At 37.7% G+C, this 13,221-nt stretch overlaps 1 long non-coding RNA gene across 3 annotated transcripts; it reads left to right on the forward strand.

Annotated features, from left to right (window-relative positions):
* The first annotated feature begins 2,826 nt into the window (after positions 1–2,826).
* LOC131420850 (uncharacterized) lies at positions 2,827–10,825 on the forward strand. Of its 3 annotated transcripts, none has more exons than XR_009223697.1 (4): positions 2,827–3,092; positions 7,090–7,344; positions 8,066–9,025; positions 10,326–10,825. It is a non-coding gene; the product is annotated as an uncharacterized LOC131420850 (long non-coding RNA). The 3 variants fall into 3 exon arrangements; XR_009223699.1 differs by having other exon boundaries at positions 2,849–3,092; positions 8,066–8,240; XR_009223696.1 differs by lacking the exon at positions 10,326–10,825 and having other exon boundaries at positions 2,851–3,092; positions 8,066–9,162.
* Positions 10,826–13,221: the final 2,396 nt, after the last annotated feature.

Below are 13,221 nucleotides of genomic sequence, written 5' to 3' on the forward strand. Positions count from 1 at the left end.
TTATCATCACCTTTACCAAATTAACAAACTCTGTCAGGTGCTAATTAACCAACTACTTTTCATATGATTCAGGTTCTCCGCCATTAATTTCCCTAACCATCAGGAAATTCTACAACTTCTGCAAGATTAACAATTTTACTTTACACTGTATTTCTCTCATGTGGTTTAAAACATCCAAAAATCATTGATAAACTGACTCTGCCCAAACTAAAGCATGGTGAATTATAAAAGATGGTCTCTGTTAAGTGGGGAGGGATTTCAGCTTGAACTTAATTTTACTAGTGGTCAATTTATTACAGTGCATTGTTCTGTTAAGTATTTCACTTCTTTTTTTTTTTTAAAAAGTGATAGTTGAGGGCACTTAGATAATAAAAAGTTGAGAAAATAAGGAACTGATATACTCTGTAAGCTTCAAATGTTTTCAAGCATAAGATACAATAAGAACTAAAACTAAGAAATGGCAGAGGAAATAGAGATAAGAGGATGAAATTGCAAAACTGAATCTATAATAATATCTCAATGGCTAGCTTTGTGGTGCCAAGAAGGTGGTGAAGTCAAAGAATTCATAAAGATGATAATAAACAGACTGCAAAGAAAAAAGACTGAAATTTTTATAGAGAGAATTTTTACAGCGATATGACAGATATAGAACAGGGAAGAGAAGCTGGAGTGAGAGACTATCTGCTTCTTAAATTACTCCCACGGTAGAGAACAAAAAGCCAATTTGCTGAGACCTTTGTTTCCCTCTATGACCCTATCTTTATCTGCAAAATCTCAGCCCTGGATCAATGTCACAATTCTCCTTTTCCATCCCTGGGAACAGAGCAATTAAGCTCATCTGAAACCTCAACCGCCCCCGCCTGTGAAATAATTCTCACAGAGGAGCGAACTGGAGGTAGGATTTTTGGTTCTGAATTCAGCTAAATATCTTCAAAGAATTGTATCTGGCCTTCCTTATCCAGGGCTATCAGTGAAGGGCTGGCTGGCTTTCAGAGAAGACCAATTCACAGTCAGCTGAGACATTTTCTGTTGAGCCTTCTAGAGAAGGCTGTGGTGCTTGTCAGTAAGAGTTGATTTCTATACAGGTTATATTTTATTTTATTCAGAGATTTATAAAGAAATTTACATGGTAAGTATTACTTATTATCAAGAAAAAAGTTTGTCTATTCTCTGGTCATTTAAGTAAAATCCTCCTCTCAGGGCCCACCCATGGACAAAGCCCAGATTTAATCTCCAAGAGTCTGCCAGGTACACTGTGGTCAGTGGGAAGGCCTCAAGTTGGGAGCCTGTTCCCTTGTGTCCTGTGCTGGTACTTAATCTTCCATCTCTTCAGGGTACAACTAGACAGAGGCTCAAAGGACTTGACATTGGAGAAATGTATTTTTCATTATCTGTAGACTTCTACACTTTTCAAAAAGATTCTCAGCATTTCCAGTAATTGTGCAGCAGTTTACCCAATACTAAGGTTCTCACTATTAAAAATTAAAGTAAATAAACTTTGAAAGGGAAAAAAGTGATCTTTGCAATTTTGTACAGAATCTATATAATGGGTGCATCCTTATAAATGTTGGAAAGATAACAAATTTAACTCTTTTGGTTAGTTAACACAGTAAGTGATATACTTTACATATTACCAATTTTGAGATTATTTGTATCTAAAAATACTGCTCCAAACCCCTAAATCATTGTAAGTGGTAGAGTCTGCCACCTGCTTTGGCTGAACAATTATGTACAATAAGTCAACCAAAATTCCTCCATTCCTGTATAATCTTATATGTGGGTGGGTGGTAATGGTTAGTTCTTACAGATTGTTTGAAAACGGGCATATCACAAAACACAAGTGGCCAGTAAAAATTAAAATGTTCACCAAATACAAGGTTATCTGATTCCTAGAAAAAGAAAACAATACTGTAACATTAAGGCTAAAACTGTCAAACGGAAGCCAAGATACACTCAAGCAAAGCTTTTGCTGAAAAGTTAATTGGCTCATCTTTGAAACTTAATCATCTTTATTACGTAAGCAAGATACATTCAGAGCCTAGAATATAGAAAGTGCTTATTGGTAAGTTAACATTTTGATCATTATTTTGTAAATGTTAATATGAGAGATGTAATTCATTTTCTACTATATTCAGATTTTCAAGTTCTGCTAAATCTAAGGCCACATTACTGGCAAGTTGGGATACCTCTAGACATCTGAAAAATATGAGTCCTACACAGAAGCATATAAATTCTCTATTCATCAGGTTTTAAATTCTAAAACATTCTAAGGTTTTGGAAAAAACCAATGACATTCCAAATTTACAGTGTGGGAGATCAAGATTTTGCCACCCTGAAATCTATCTCTACCTTGATTGTTTTCTCTGACGGACATTTGACTTCCCCCACTACCTGCCTAAAGAATTTGACATAGTAACTCCTTCCTGGAACAGATCTTCTATCTGATGGCTGTAATATAATGTAAAATAGATGTTAGAATAGAAAAGGCACCAACAAGCCCATCTTATCAGAAGTTCTGTCTCTGGCCACATTCTCTGGATGGCCCTGCAAGGAGTTGCCAGACAGACATTTACATTTATAAGGGAAATCTCCATTTGTAAAGGTATCTCCCTCTCTGTATTGGGAAGAGGAGGGATGACCTCATTTCTAGAAACTTATCAATGTGGAAGGTGAGGCCTTATATCTGCATAATAACCTTACTCTTGTTTACTGTGCTTTAGTGGTGATCTCCTGTAACTGACTCCCCCCACCCCCAACATCCTCCTTTGTCATTGGCTGAATATGGTATTTAAGATGAGAATTTCTGCTATTGTGTTGAGAAACGCAGTGTTCCTGCTTTCTCCCATGTGTACATGTTATTAAACTTGGTATTATTTTCTCCTGCTAACCTGTCTTGTTAATTATTTGGCCAGCCATAAGAACCTTAAGGAAAAGGGCAGAGGGAGATTCTCCCTGTCTCCCGACAGTTTTGGTGACGAGGATGGGATGCTAACTGGCTGGAAAGTTGCCTTCTCTGGCTGGAAGAACTGCATTCTCCCTGGACTACTGCAGATGATGAGATATGGGAACACCTGATGAAAGCCGGCAAAAAGGTAAGACTTCTTACCACATCAGCCTCCCAGAATCTCTATCTGCGGAGTCCGGAGGGAGGAAATGGTGAGAATTTTTTCTCTTTCTAAATTTAGATTGGCAGGAGAAAATATTTGGGAAACTAGTTTCTTGTGCTTTTAATGACTCTGGTAAATTTGGTAGAGTACTCTTAGTTTTGATCTTGATCCCTTTTCCTCCCAGAGTAGTCTCTGTCTTGTTCTGAGTCCTGAGAACTTGGCTTTGTGACCAGTGAGAATATTGTCCTTGGTCTCCACCATATGGAAGGTGCATTTACCGGGGTGCCCCTTGGTGGCCAGTCGAGTAGACTGGGGTTCCAAACTGTCTTTGTCCAGCTGTGCCAAGCTCTCAGGGGAGTTTGTCATAAAGGGCCCAGTCCATAAGGGCTTTTGTCGTCTTAACCTTCGTTGCTTGTTAGTGCTGGAAAAATCCCATTCCAGTAGCGTCTGCCCCGTGTCACAGATTAGCAGGTCTGTGACTGGAGGCGTCCCACACTATTGTGGGAGAGCGGAGACACCATCCACACCGCCTGTGCAACGAAGGTCTTTACTTTCTCTGAATATCTTTGGGAGTGAATTCTGTGGATCATGGGGGCTACATCATCTGCTCCCTCACCAGGGACGCCTCCTGCGTCCATGGTAGATTTATTCTAAGCGTGGAAAGTTACCTCCGGGTCTTTCCTTAAAAAGGCTTATTGGATCAAGTCACTATTGGAATAAATATACAAATGAAGATCCTACTCGTCAATGGCCAGACGATGGATCCTTTGAATTGGGAAAACTTCTAAATTGGGGGAAAAAAATGTTTTGAGAGCTCTCATATAATTGTTTAATTAGTACCTAAGAATTAAGGCCAGAAAAAGGAACGGAAAAATTTGACTAGCCTTAAGACCTTGACTCAGGTTACAATTGAATTAAGAACATGTAAAAGTGTAAGTGTTGATAAGATTATAAAGGTTGGAATGTTTGAGCTAATTTTATATAAAGAGGTTACATCAACTTTGCCTGAGTATGTTTTAAAATGTCTGACTGGGAATGCCTCCCTTGTCCAAAATTAGAAGACCAAGACCTATTGATAAAAATCTTAATGATAACTATGTTTAGAGGTATAAGAGGTGATGAAATTTACATGAAATTTTGTGGAAAAAAACTGATGTTATTTCTATTACAGAACTGGTTAACAAAAATAGTAATTTAAATGATGGCTAATTTTATCTGAAGTCTTATGAAGTCTTGTAGGCAATCTAAATAATTATTGGGAATAGGAAACTAAATAGTTGTGAAAAAGATGAATGTTGGGTGAACTTTAAACAATAATTATGTGTTATGGTGGTTACAGCTTCCAAACTCTTTTTGGTGACTTAAAACTTTAGAGTTTTGCTAAATTTTATGATAAAAATTCTCTGAGTATCATCATTTCCAAATAAGATAAGATATTAGACGTTGATTGCTAAATGTACGTTTGTCTACTTTTGGCTTTTCATTACAGGAAAACTAAAAGGTATTTTGGGTCTATTGGTAAACATGTGTTTTATTAAAAGATTGTACTGTAAAGTAACATGTTTCCAGAAATTATGAAGTGTTTATAAATTTTCCAAGCCACAAGATACTACTGTAAAAAAAGTTTATAATTGTTTACTTAGTTTTTACTTAAAAATTAAGGTTTCTAAGGGTTAAAATTTCAAATTAGTACATGTGATTGAAGCTACTAAAAATTAAGAAAAATATGTCTGTGTACAAGGAAAGTAAGATGTATAAAGAAGTTACAAAGAATGGAAATATTTTGTTTGGTTGATTAAGAAAGATAAATTTGTCCTCAAGCACTAGGAGGGAAAAGAAAGGCACAGGACAAATTCTGAATGTAAAAAGAAAGTTATAGAAGGTTTGTGGAAGGAATTCTGGAAAAGAAGTTTTATACATGGCCAAGTTGGCTAAGATTGAAATGAATTTAATTAAGTAAATGAGTTTTAATATCAGAAGTAAGCTGGGAAAAAATTATAATTTGGTCTTATTTCTCTTAAAAGGATAATTTTCTTGAACTTGATAAAGAGGTTATAAAAGATTTTTCTTAACTTTGAGTAACTCTACCTAAAAGACAAAAAAAATCTATGTTTTGTTAAAATAATTTCCTGTGTTCTGTGGGAGATCAAGATTTGGCCACCCTGAAATCTATCTCTTTACCTTAGTTGTTTTCTCTGAGGACATTTGACCTCCCCCACTAACTGCCTAAAGACATGGTAGCTCCTTCCTGGAACAGATCTATCATGAAGGCTGTAAAGATAATGTAGGGTAAATGTTACAATAGGAAAGACACCAACAAGCCCCTCTTATCAGAAGTTCTGTCTCTCTGGCCACATTCTCTGGATGACCCTGCGAAGAGAAGCCAAACAATCATTTACATTTATAAGGGAAATCTCCATTTGTAAAGGTATCTCCCTCTCTGTTTGGAGAAGAGAGGGGGATGAGCTCATTTCTAGTGACTTATCAGTGTGGAAGGTGAGGCCTTGAGCTACATAATAAACCTTACTCTTGTTTACTGTGCTTTAGTGGTAATCTCCTGTAACTGACTCCCCCCACCGCCAAAATCCTCCTTTGTCATTGGCTGAAAAAGATATTTAAGACGAGAATTTCTGCTATTGTGTTGAGAAACGCAGTGTCCCTGCTTTCTCCCATGTATACATGTTATTAAACTTGGTATTATTTTCTCCTGCTAACCTGTCTCATTAATTATTTGGCCAGTCAGAAGAACCTTAAGGGAAAGGGCAGAGGGAGATTCTCCCTCTTCCCCCGACAGTTCAAAAGACTGAGGTCTCTCTGTTAAGGCTTTTTGGACTGTTAATGCTCTATTTGCTTTGACTATTTATATTTTTGACAAGCTCCCCAAAATGCATATCTTAAATAAAGTCTTTTTACTTTTGTTTCTTTGGGAATTTTCAAAGGGCCCTGGAACTTCTCAAAGAAATTTGCTCTCTTCCTATAAGGAGGAAGATACTAAACTTATTAGGCCTATACAGTATGTTAAATTACATGGAAAGCACTGTCAGACAAGTGATGATAAGCCTGCTTAGGTGGTATTATGTGGGTAAATGTTATTGATATAGGTGTTTTAAAATTGTATAACATTACTGAAATTCTGATCTGTCCTGGTTATGTCATAATTCTGGCTATTTATTATGTTAAAGTGTTGTATGTCACAAAATTAACCAAATTTCTTTGTCAATTGCCATTTTGAGGTCTTGTTTACAGACATTTCTTTGCTCTAATGCTTTTGCAAACTATGTTTCAACTTCAGAAAAATTCATGGAAAGGACTTTGACACTTACACTGGAGTACAGGTTTCTGACAAACTTTCTGATCATAAAACTGAACTTGATAAGAAATTACATAAATCTGATGGAGAAACGGATGACTTCATGAAGCTGCTAACAAAAAGATTGAGATCGAGAATGGATTACACAGGGCAGGCCCCATGGCTTGGCGGTTAAGTGCGCGCGCTCTGCTACCAGTGGCCCGGGTTCGGATCCCGGGCGTGCACCGAAACACCGCTTCTCCGGCCATGCTGGGGCCGCATCCCACATACGACAACTAGAAGGATGTGCAACTATGACATACAACTATCCACTGGTGCTTTGGGGGAAAAATAAATAAATAAATAAAATTATTAAAAAAAAAAGAATGGATTACACAGGACTAAATGAACTAATAAGGATGATCATAATTTTTATGATTTTTCATTGAAGTATTGCTGAACTTTTAATGTTTTGTTTTTTCAGATTTAAGGAAAACTTTTTCTCTTTTCTCCTGAGCTAACTACGATTTATAGCAATTTGGTAAATGATACTTTTGTAAGCAAAATTGAAATATTTCTCTTTTTCTCTCTATATGATCCCTCGAATTTGGATACTCTTAGTAAGTATTGTTGTTTTCATGGCAATATAGTTATTTGCATAAGTTCAATAAGAATCTGTTCTCCTTATAACAGGACACAATTGGAAACACTGGTTACATTACCAAGGTTGTGACTGGAACATCATATTTGCGATATAACCATACAGCTTTTCAGGAATGAAGATTGGACTCTACGGAATAAAGCCACGTGGAAATATCAGCCTGCGACCTTATGTTCCAAGCAGCACTTACCAGGATAAGTAAAGAATGTCACTTATCTGGCAGGTACAAGGAATCTCGAAACATTTTGGGGGAACCTCGGAAGAGAGGAATTCACCCAAATCTGCAGGTATTACAGGCGAAGTCTGATGACAAAATACTTGGCTTGGCTTTCTTGGCCTCAAGAGGCCTTTAAATTCAATCTGAGATTCCTTATTAAAAGTTCCAGCAAAGCAGATTTAAAAGAGCTTATATGATCAATTGTTACTTCTTGCTGTACTTATGTAAATAATTGGGCCAACTCTATTAGATCTAGACTTATTTTGCAAACTAGTTAGTTTTAATTTGGCTATCTTTGATAAAAATGGGGGTGATTTTAGAAAGAAATATTATATTTCAGTAAAAACTATAGTATACATTTGTGGATATTAGATCCTAGTTTTGTTAATTGCCTTTTGAGGTTTTTGTTTTATATCTGTTTACTGGACTGGATCCTGATTTCTTCTAGTCTCCTAAAATATCTGGCTACAGATCTCCAAACTAATATTTTTCATTTTTTCCATCATTTTCATTTGGAATCACCGAGAACTAAACCTGACCTTTATCCTGAAGCCTTACAAGCTGAAGCCAATGGACTTGATATAAACTTGAGAGATGACCTGACGACATCATCAGAGACATTTTAAACTGCAAAAGATGCTGTGACGCTGACATCTAAAAAGCCTCTTCACTGGCTGTCCTCTGACCTCAGAAACTGCTTTACAACTTGCTCCAACCATTAACCTTGTTTTTCTTTTGTTTACATAGAAATACTTCTATGAAATAGTTGATTGCTTGCTTCCACAATATAGGTGTAACCTTGAGAGCCCACCTGCATCATCACCTTCTAAAATGAACTTAATTGAACTGATCTATTATCAGGACTAAGAAATGTGTTCAGTGAGATGAAACAATCTACCAACTCAGCTTCTGGACTATGAAACTTCTTTAAGTTTCAAAAGGACTGTGAAACTTTTAGTTTCAAAGGTGGGACTGTGGGAGATCCAGATTTGGCCACCCTGAAATATATCTCTTTACCTTGATTGTTTTTTCTGAGGGACATTTGACCTCCCCCACTAACTGCCTAAAGAATTTGACATGATGGCTCCTTCCTGGAACAGATCTTCTATCATGATGGCTGTAATGATAACGTAAAATAGATGTTACAATGGGAGGGGCACCAAGCCCCTTTTATCAAAAAACTCTATCTCTCCCTGACCACATTATCTATAGATGACCCTGAAAAGAATTGTCTTCTTGCCTTCTGAAGTCCCAGACCACTACCCACCTCCAACACCTTCCTTGTCTTTAGCTACAATACTTAAGCAAGCAGCTTAGACAGAGGGACGAGTTTCTCATTTCTGAGTTTCTCCCATGTATACACGTTATTAAACTTGGTAATATTTTCTCCTGCTAACCTGTCTTGTTGATTATTTGGCCAGACATAAGAACCTTAAGGGAAAGTGCAGAGGGGGATTCTCCCTCTCTCCCCACAGAACCTTATGATTCTTTGTATTTCCTTCAATACCTACCACAAATATCTTGCACATATAGCTCAAGTTCAATAAAGAAGAAGCACACTTTATAAGCTAAGAACTTTTATGAGTTCAGTTATTCTGTTAGATCAGCTGCTTGAACCATTTGTCTTTCTCCACAGGTCAACAGTGTTGCCCAGAACAAATGACTTTTACACCTTCTCAAACTCAATAGAGCAAAGATGGAACTTCATTCCCCCTGCAAGCCTTACTGCCCTACAGAAAAGCAAAAACAACGTGCGACATCTACTTCTTTCTCCACATTCTCATCTCAAATTGCAACTGTTTTCCAGATGCTAACTGGTTTTCATTCTTAAAACTGACAGAAAAGATTCTCATTATTTCTTTTTTTTTTTTTTTTTTGTGAGGAAGGTCAGCCCCAAGCTAACTTCCTATGCCAATCCTCCTCTTTTTGCTGAGGAAGATTGGCCGTGGGCTAACATCTGTGCCCATCTTCCTCTACTTTATATGGGATGCCATCACAGCGTGGCTTGACAAGCAGTGCATTGGTGCGCGCCTGGGATCCGAACCTGTGAACCTGGGGCTGCCGCAGCGGAGCATGCTCACTTAACTGCTGCGCCACAGGGCCAGCCCCTCTCTTTATTTCTAAAGCTGAAGTGTCTAAATCATTCTCTGGGCTAGTTGGAGTTTCCATAAAATGAAAATGTACATTCCAGAAAAATCCTTATCTTTCCAGAATAATCCTTAATATATTATGGTAAACACCTTGGCAAAATGTCACTGATTTTCAATGTCAGTGCCTCCACAAGGGTATCCTTGCATTGTCTCCTCTCCCAACCACCTCTCACTTTTCCTCTCCCCAGGTTCACAGGGTCAAAGTGTTTACTGAGCACTAAGAATTATCAGAGTCAGAGGGAGACTTCAAGGATGACTAAGCCATGTTTTCTGACCCCAACCATCTCTCTCCATCTCTCCTTTAATCTCTATTTTTCTTACTCTGGTTTCTACTTTAGTTGTTTACTTGTCTTGTGAATTGTTGTTTTGTGGTTTATAATTACCATGTAAATTCATGTTACTTTTTGCCTTAGAGTTTAGAAAGAACTTACATTAAACAAGATTTTTTCCCAGCCCTTTGATGTGTCTAATAACTTTCAACGCAATTCAAGTGGCTTCTTGTTTTTATGTCTCCATCATTATTCCTTCAGAATTATGTTCACCTCACACTTTTGATCTGACTAATGCTGCTTTACTCTTTAAACTTTTCTATGCCAAGACTCATGTGAGGAATCCCTCGAGCACCATCAGCTAGGGGACCCCACATTCCTCACATCTGTTTCTGATACTGGCCCTGATATCTGTTCTCCAACATTGAACCCAGCATATATGGGGTTAAAACCAAAAAGCACTCATTCCCCCTTCCCTGCTTCTCTAAGTTACATTCACATGTAGATATGGGTTGCTTTACCCTTTGTGCCCCTGAATTCCACAAGACAAATGGAGATAATAAATTGTTAAAAGCCCAGGTGGCTACAAACTGAAACTCTGGCTAATTACCAGTTCTTGTGGTTTGTTACAGGGAGACTGATATCTCGAAATTATCAAGAAGCTGAAGCTCCCCAACTCCCGGTTCCTGGCGCGGAATCCACCCTTCATCACAGGGACAGACAAACAGAGGACACCTGCAGCTCCCCTAACTCAACTGAATGCAGGCTGATGGGAGGACGCCGAACTGCAAAGCTGCAGCTCCCCTTGCCCACTTAAAACCTTGTAAACTGTAATCGTTAATTGGCAGCAGTTGCCGTCCACTCCCCAAGGCCAAATTTCGGGTGATGAGAGAAGATTGGTTGATGGAGCCCTAGATCTCCTGCTGTAGATAGAGATGACAGCCGGCTTGGCGCCAGAAGACTGGGATCCCTCCTCCAACAAATAATCAGTCACCAAGGATGCATTCTCTCCCACAGACTTTCCTTTGAAAACCTCAACTCCTAATGCCTCAGGAGAACTGTGGATTTTGGGGCATAAGCCCACCACAGCCTCATTTTGCAGGCAAAATTAAACCATTTTTCTTTTCCTCGGTCCCTGGTCATTGTGTTCATTGATTCGGCTACGGTGACAGGGTCCCGGGTTTTTCCGGCTACATTTCCTTGATTTGTTCCTAAATAAAGATGTTTCTGAAACTAATAATAAATTGTACCAACTGGTCATTGTATAAAAATCACTATCACAGATACCTTAAAGAAAACAAATGGAAAAGGAATATTCAATGGAAGAATATTCAATTCTTCAGATAAGTTTGCAATCAAATGAGGCATTGAGGGGAGCAGGGGGCACTGATCAGAGCAGGATCCTAAGAGAAGAGTTTTAAGTCAATTTCAAATGAGGTTAAAACTGGAATGAGGCAGTATTTTACCAGTTATCTGAAATCATAAGCATTTCTCTGACCTTTGAGAATTTATTTGCATATAAACTGTACCACATGTGGGGTAAGAGTGCTGATATTGTTTAATTTCTTTTTGTTATTCAGCACTTTGTAATAGATGTGGCTATTCACAATTAATAAATATCATAATGGGGAGGGTCTCAACTTTCAACTGCCTGATATTATCAATTCTTACACAAAGCTAGAGTTTTAAAGATCAAATTTCCTTCTAGTTACCTTTCAACTAGTCCATTTATGTCAGAAAGATGTTGAGTTTTAGGAAAATACTTCAACACACAAATTTTATATGTAATTTCAAAAGCAAAAAATTAGTTAAAAACTGGGTGGTTACCAGTTTTGCTGGAATATATTAATCTTTAGCATGGGAGCAAACATTTTTAGAGAATATTATTAATATTTGTCTATTTATTTATATACTGTAGAATGTTAAAGGATTTACAGTTTTAATAGTATTTCCAATACCAGAGAATAAAAAACAATTGTTTCAGTTTTATGAAATAGTTTTTTAGACATAGCAGATTTTCAAGGCACATTACTTGAAAATAAAACAATCAGTTAGTGAGGTTTAAGCAATGTGGTTTTATTTTAAACTGACTCATTCCATAGGAGCATCAATAAAAGCCCTCCAGGATTAGCTGACGCTCTTTCCCTCCATATGAGCACCAGCTGCGTTTGCTTTAAGCCTCAGACTCTCGGGCAACACCATAGCCCTCAACTCCGTTTAGTTGAGAAAAGGCTTTATGAGTCGTGTGTTTTTTCTAGGGGCATGGAGCTCCCAGACTTATTAACTACAGGGAGAGAGTAAGAGTCAGAACACATTCAATAAACTCCAGTGTACTCAGGTGAGAGGGCAGGTGTTTGAACTCCCATCTGAAGAAGAACTTCGAGGATGCTTTCTGACTCTGCTTCGGGTCTCTGACTAAGCTGTCCTGGACATCCCCGTTACGGCCACGGAATAATACAGGCAGCCTTGATGGACCAGAAGTCCTCCTATGTCCATCATTTGTACAGAACAAACTGGCTTAAGACCTCTCGTTTCCTGCTGCAGTGGTAATTTACAGAGATACAGAACTGCCATCTAGCGACTAAGAAGAAAACAGCAAGGTGCTTTACATGAAAAGTGAAATTGTGAGTTTTTTAAAAAAGAACAGTGAAGCACCAGAGTTGGTAAAGTTGACACAAAGTTGACACAATGTAGCACACAAAGGTTATAGTAAAACTGAAAAATGTGTAGGTGAACTAATCAGTTGCTCTCTGTGCCTCTAAAACATGTCTTGACATCTGACTCATAAATAGTATAGTTTAAATATAATAGAATAACTTTGGAAATAAACTTCTCATCTCATCTCATCCAATGCTGTTGGCAGGAGCTGATATTAAATAGCCAGATGGTGAGTACCCATGTGGAAATACCATTTTTATGACAGTGGAGGGAATATGAGGCATAAAACCCAACAGATTGATGTTCAGATCTTCCCTCTTACCTTTGATCAATTTTGTAAACGTGGTTTTCTTTATCAGTTAAATATGATTTATAATAGTTACTTTAAAGTATTACTGTAAGAATTGCATGAGGTAATACAGTAAAGGAACCAGTGCACAGTAGATTGACAGTTAATTCTCCTGCCCTGTCTCTCTTCTATGAAACATACACAAATCAACTAAGAAGAGAACCCGCCTATACAATAAACTCATGACAGAGTCAATGGCTCCAGAAGGGACATCACTGTTGAGTGCTTAGCCTCAACTGCTTCCAAATACTGTTAGCTCTCAATTAATTTCATGTGTTTTCTGTCTTCCAGACACTTCACTGGCTACAAAGAAAGAAGGTGTGAAATTTAAATTGATATATTTCACCCTCGAATGGCCAAGCTATAACATCAGGTGTTTTAAGTCACCCAGTTCATCAGGCTTTCTGCTTATTACTATATATTTTACCATGGTTCACAGCCCAAGAAAAATAGAAAATCATTATAATTTTACACACGTGAATATATATCCTGACTATTACAGCTGGAATCTTAATATATAA

Source organism: Diceros bicornis, chromosome 2, assembly GCF_020826845.1.
Source record: "Diceros bicornis minor isolate mBicDic1 chromosome 2, mDicBic1.mat.cur, whole genome shotgun sequence".
In the NCBI taxonomy this organism is placed as follows: Eukaryota; Metazoa; Chordata; class Mammalia; order Perissodactyla; family Rhinocerotidae; genus Diceros; species Diceros bicornis.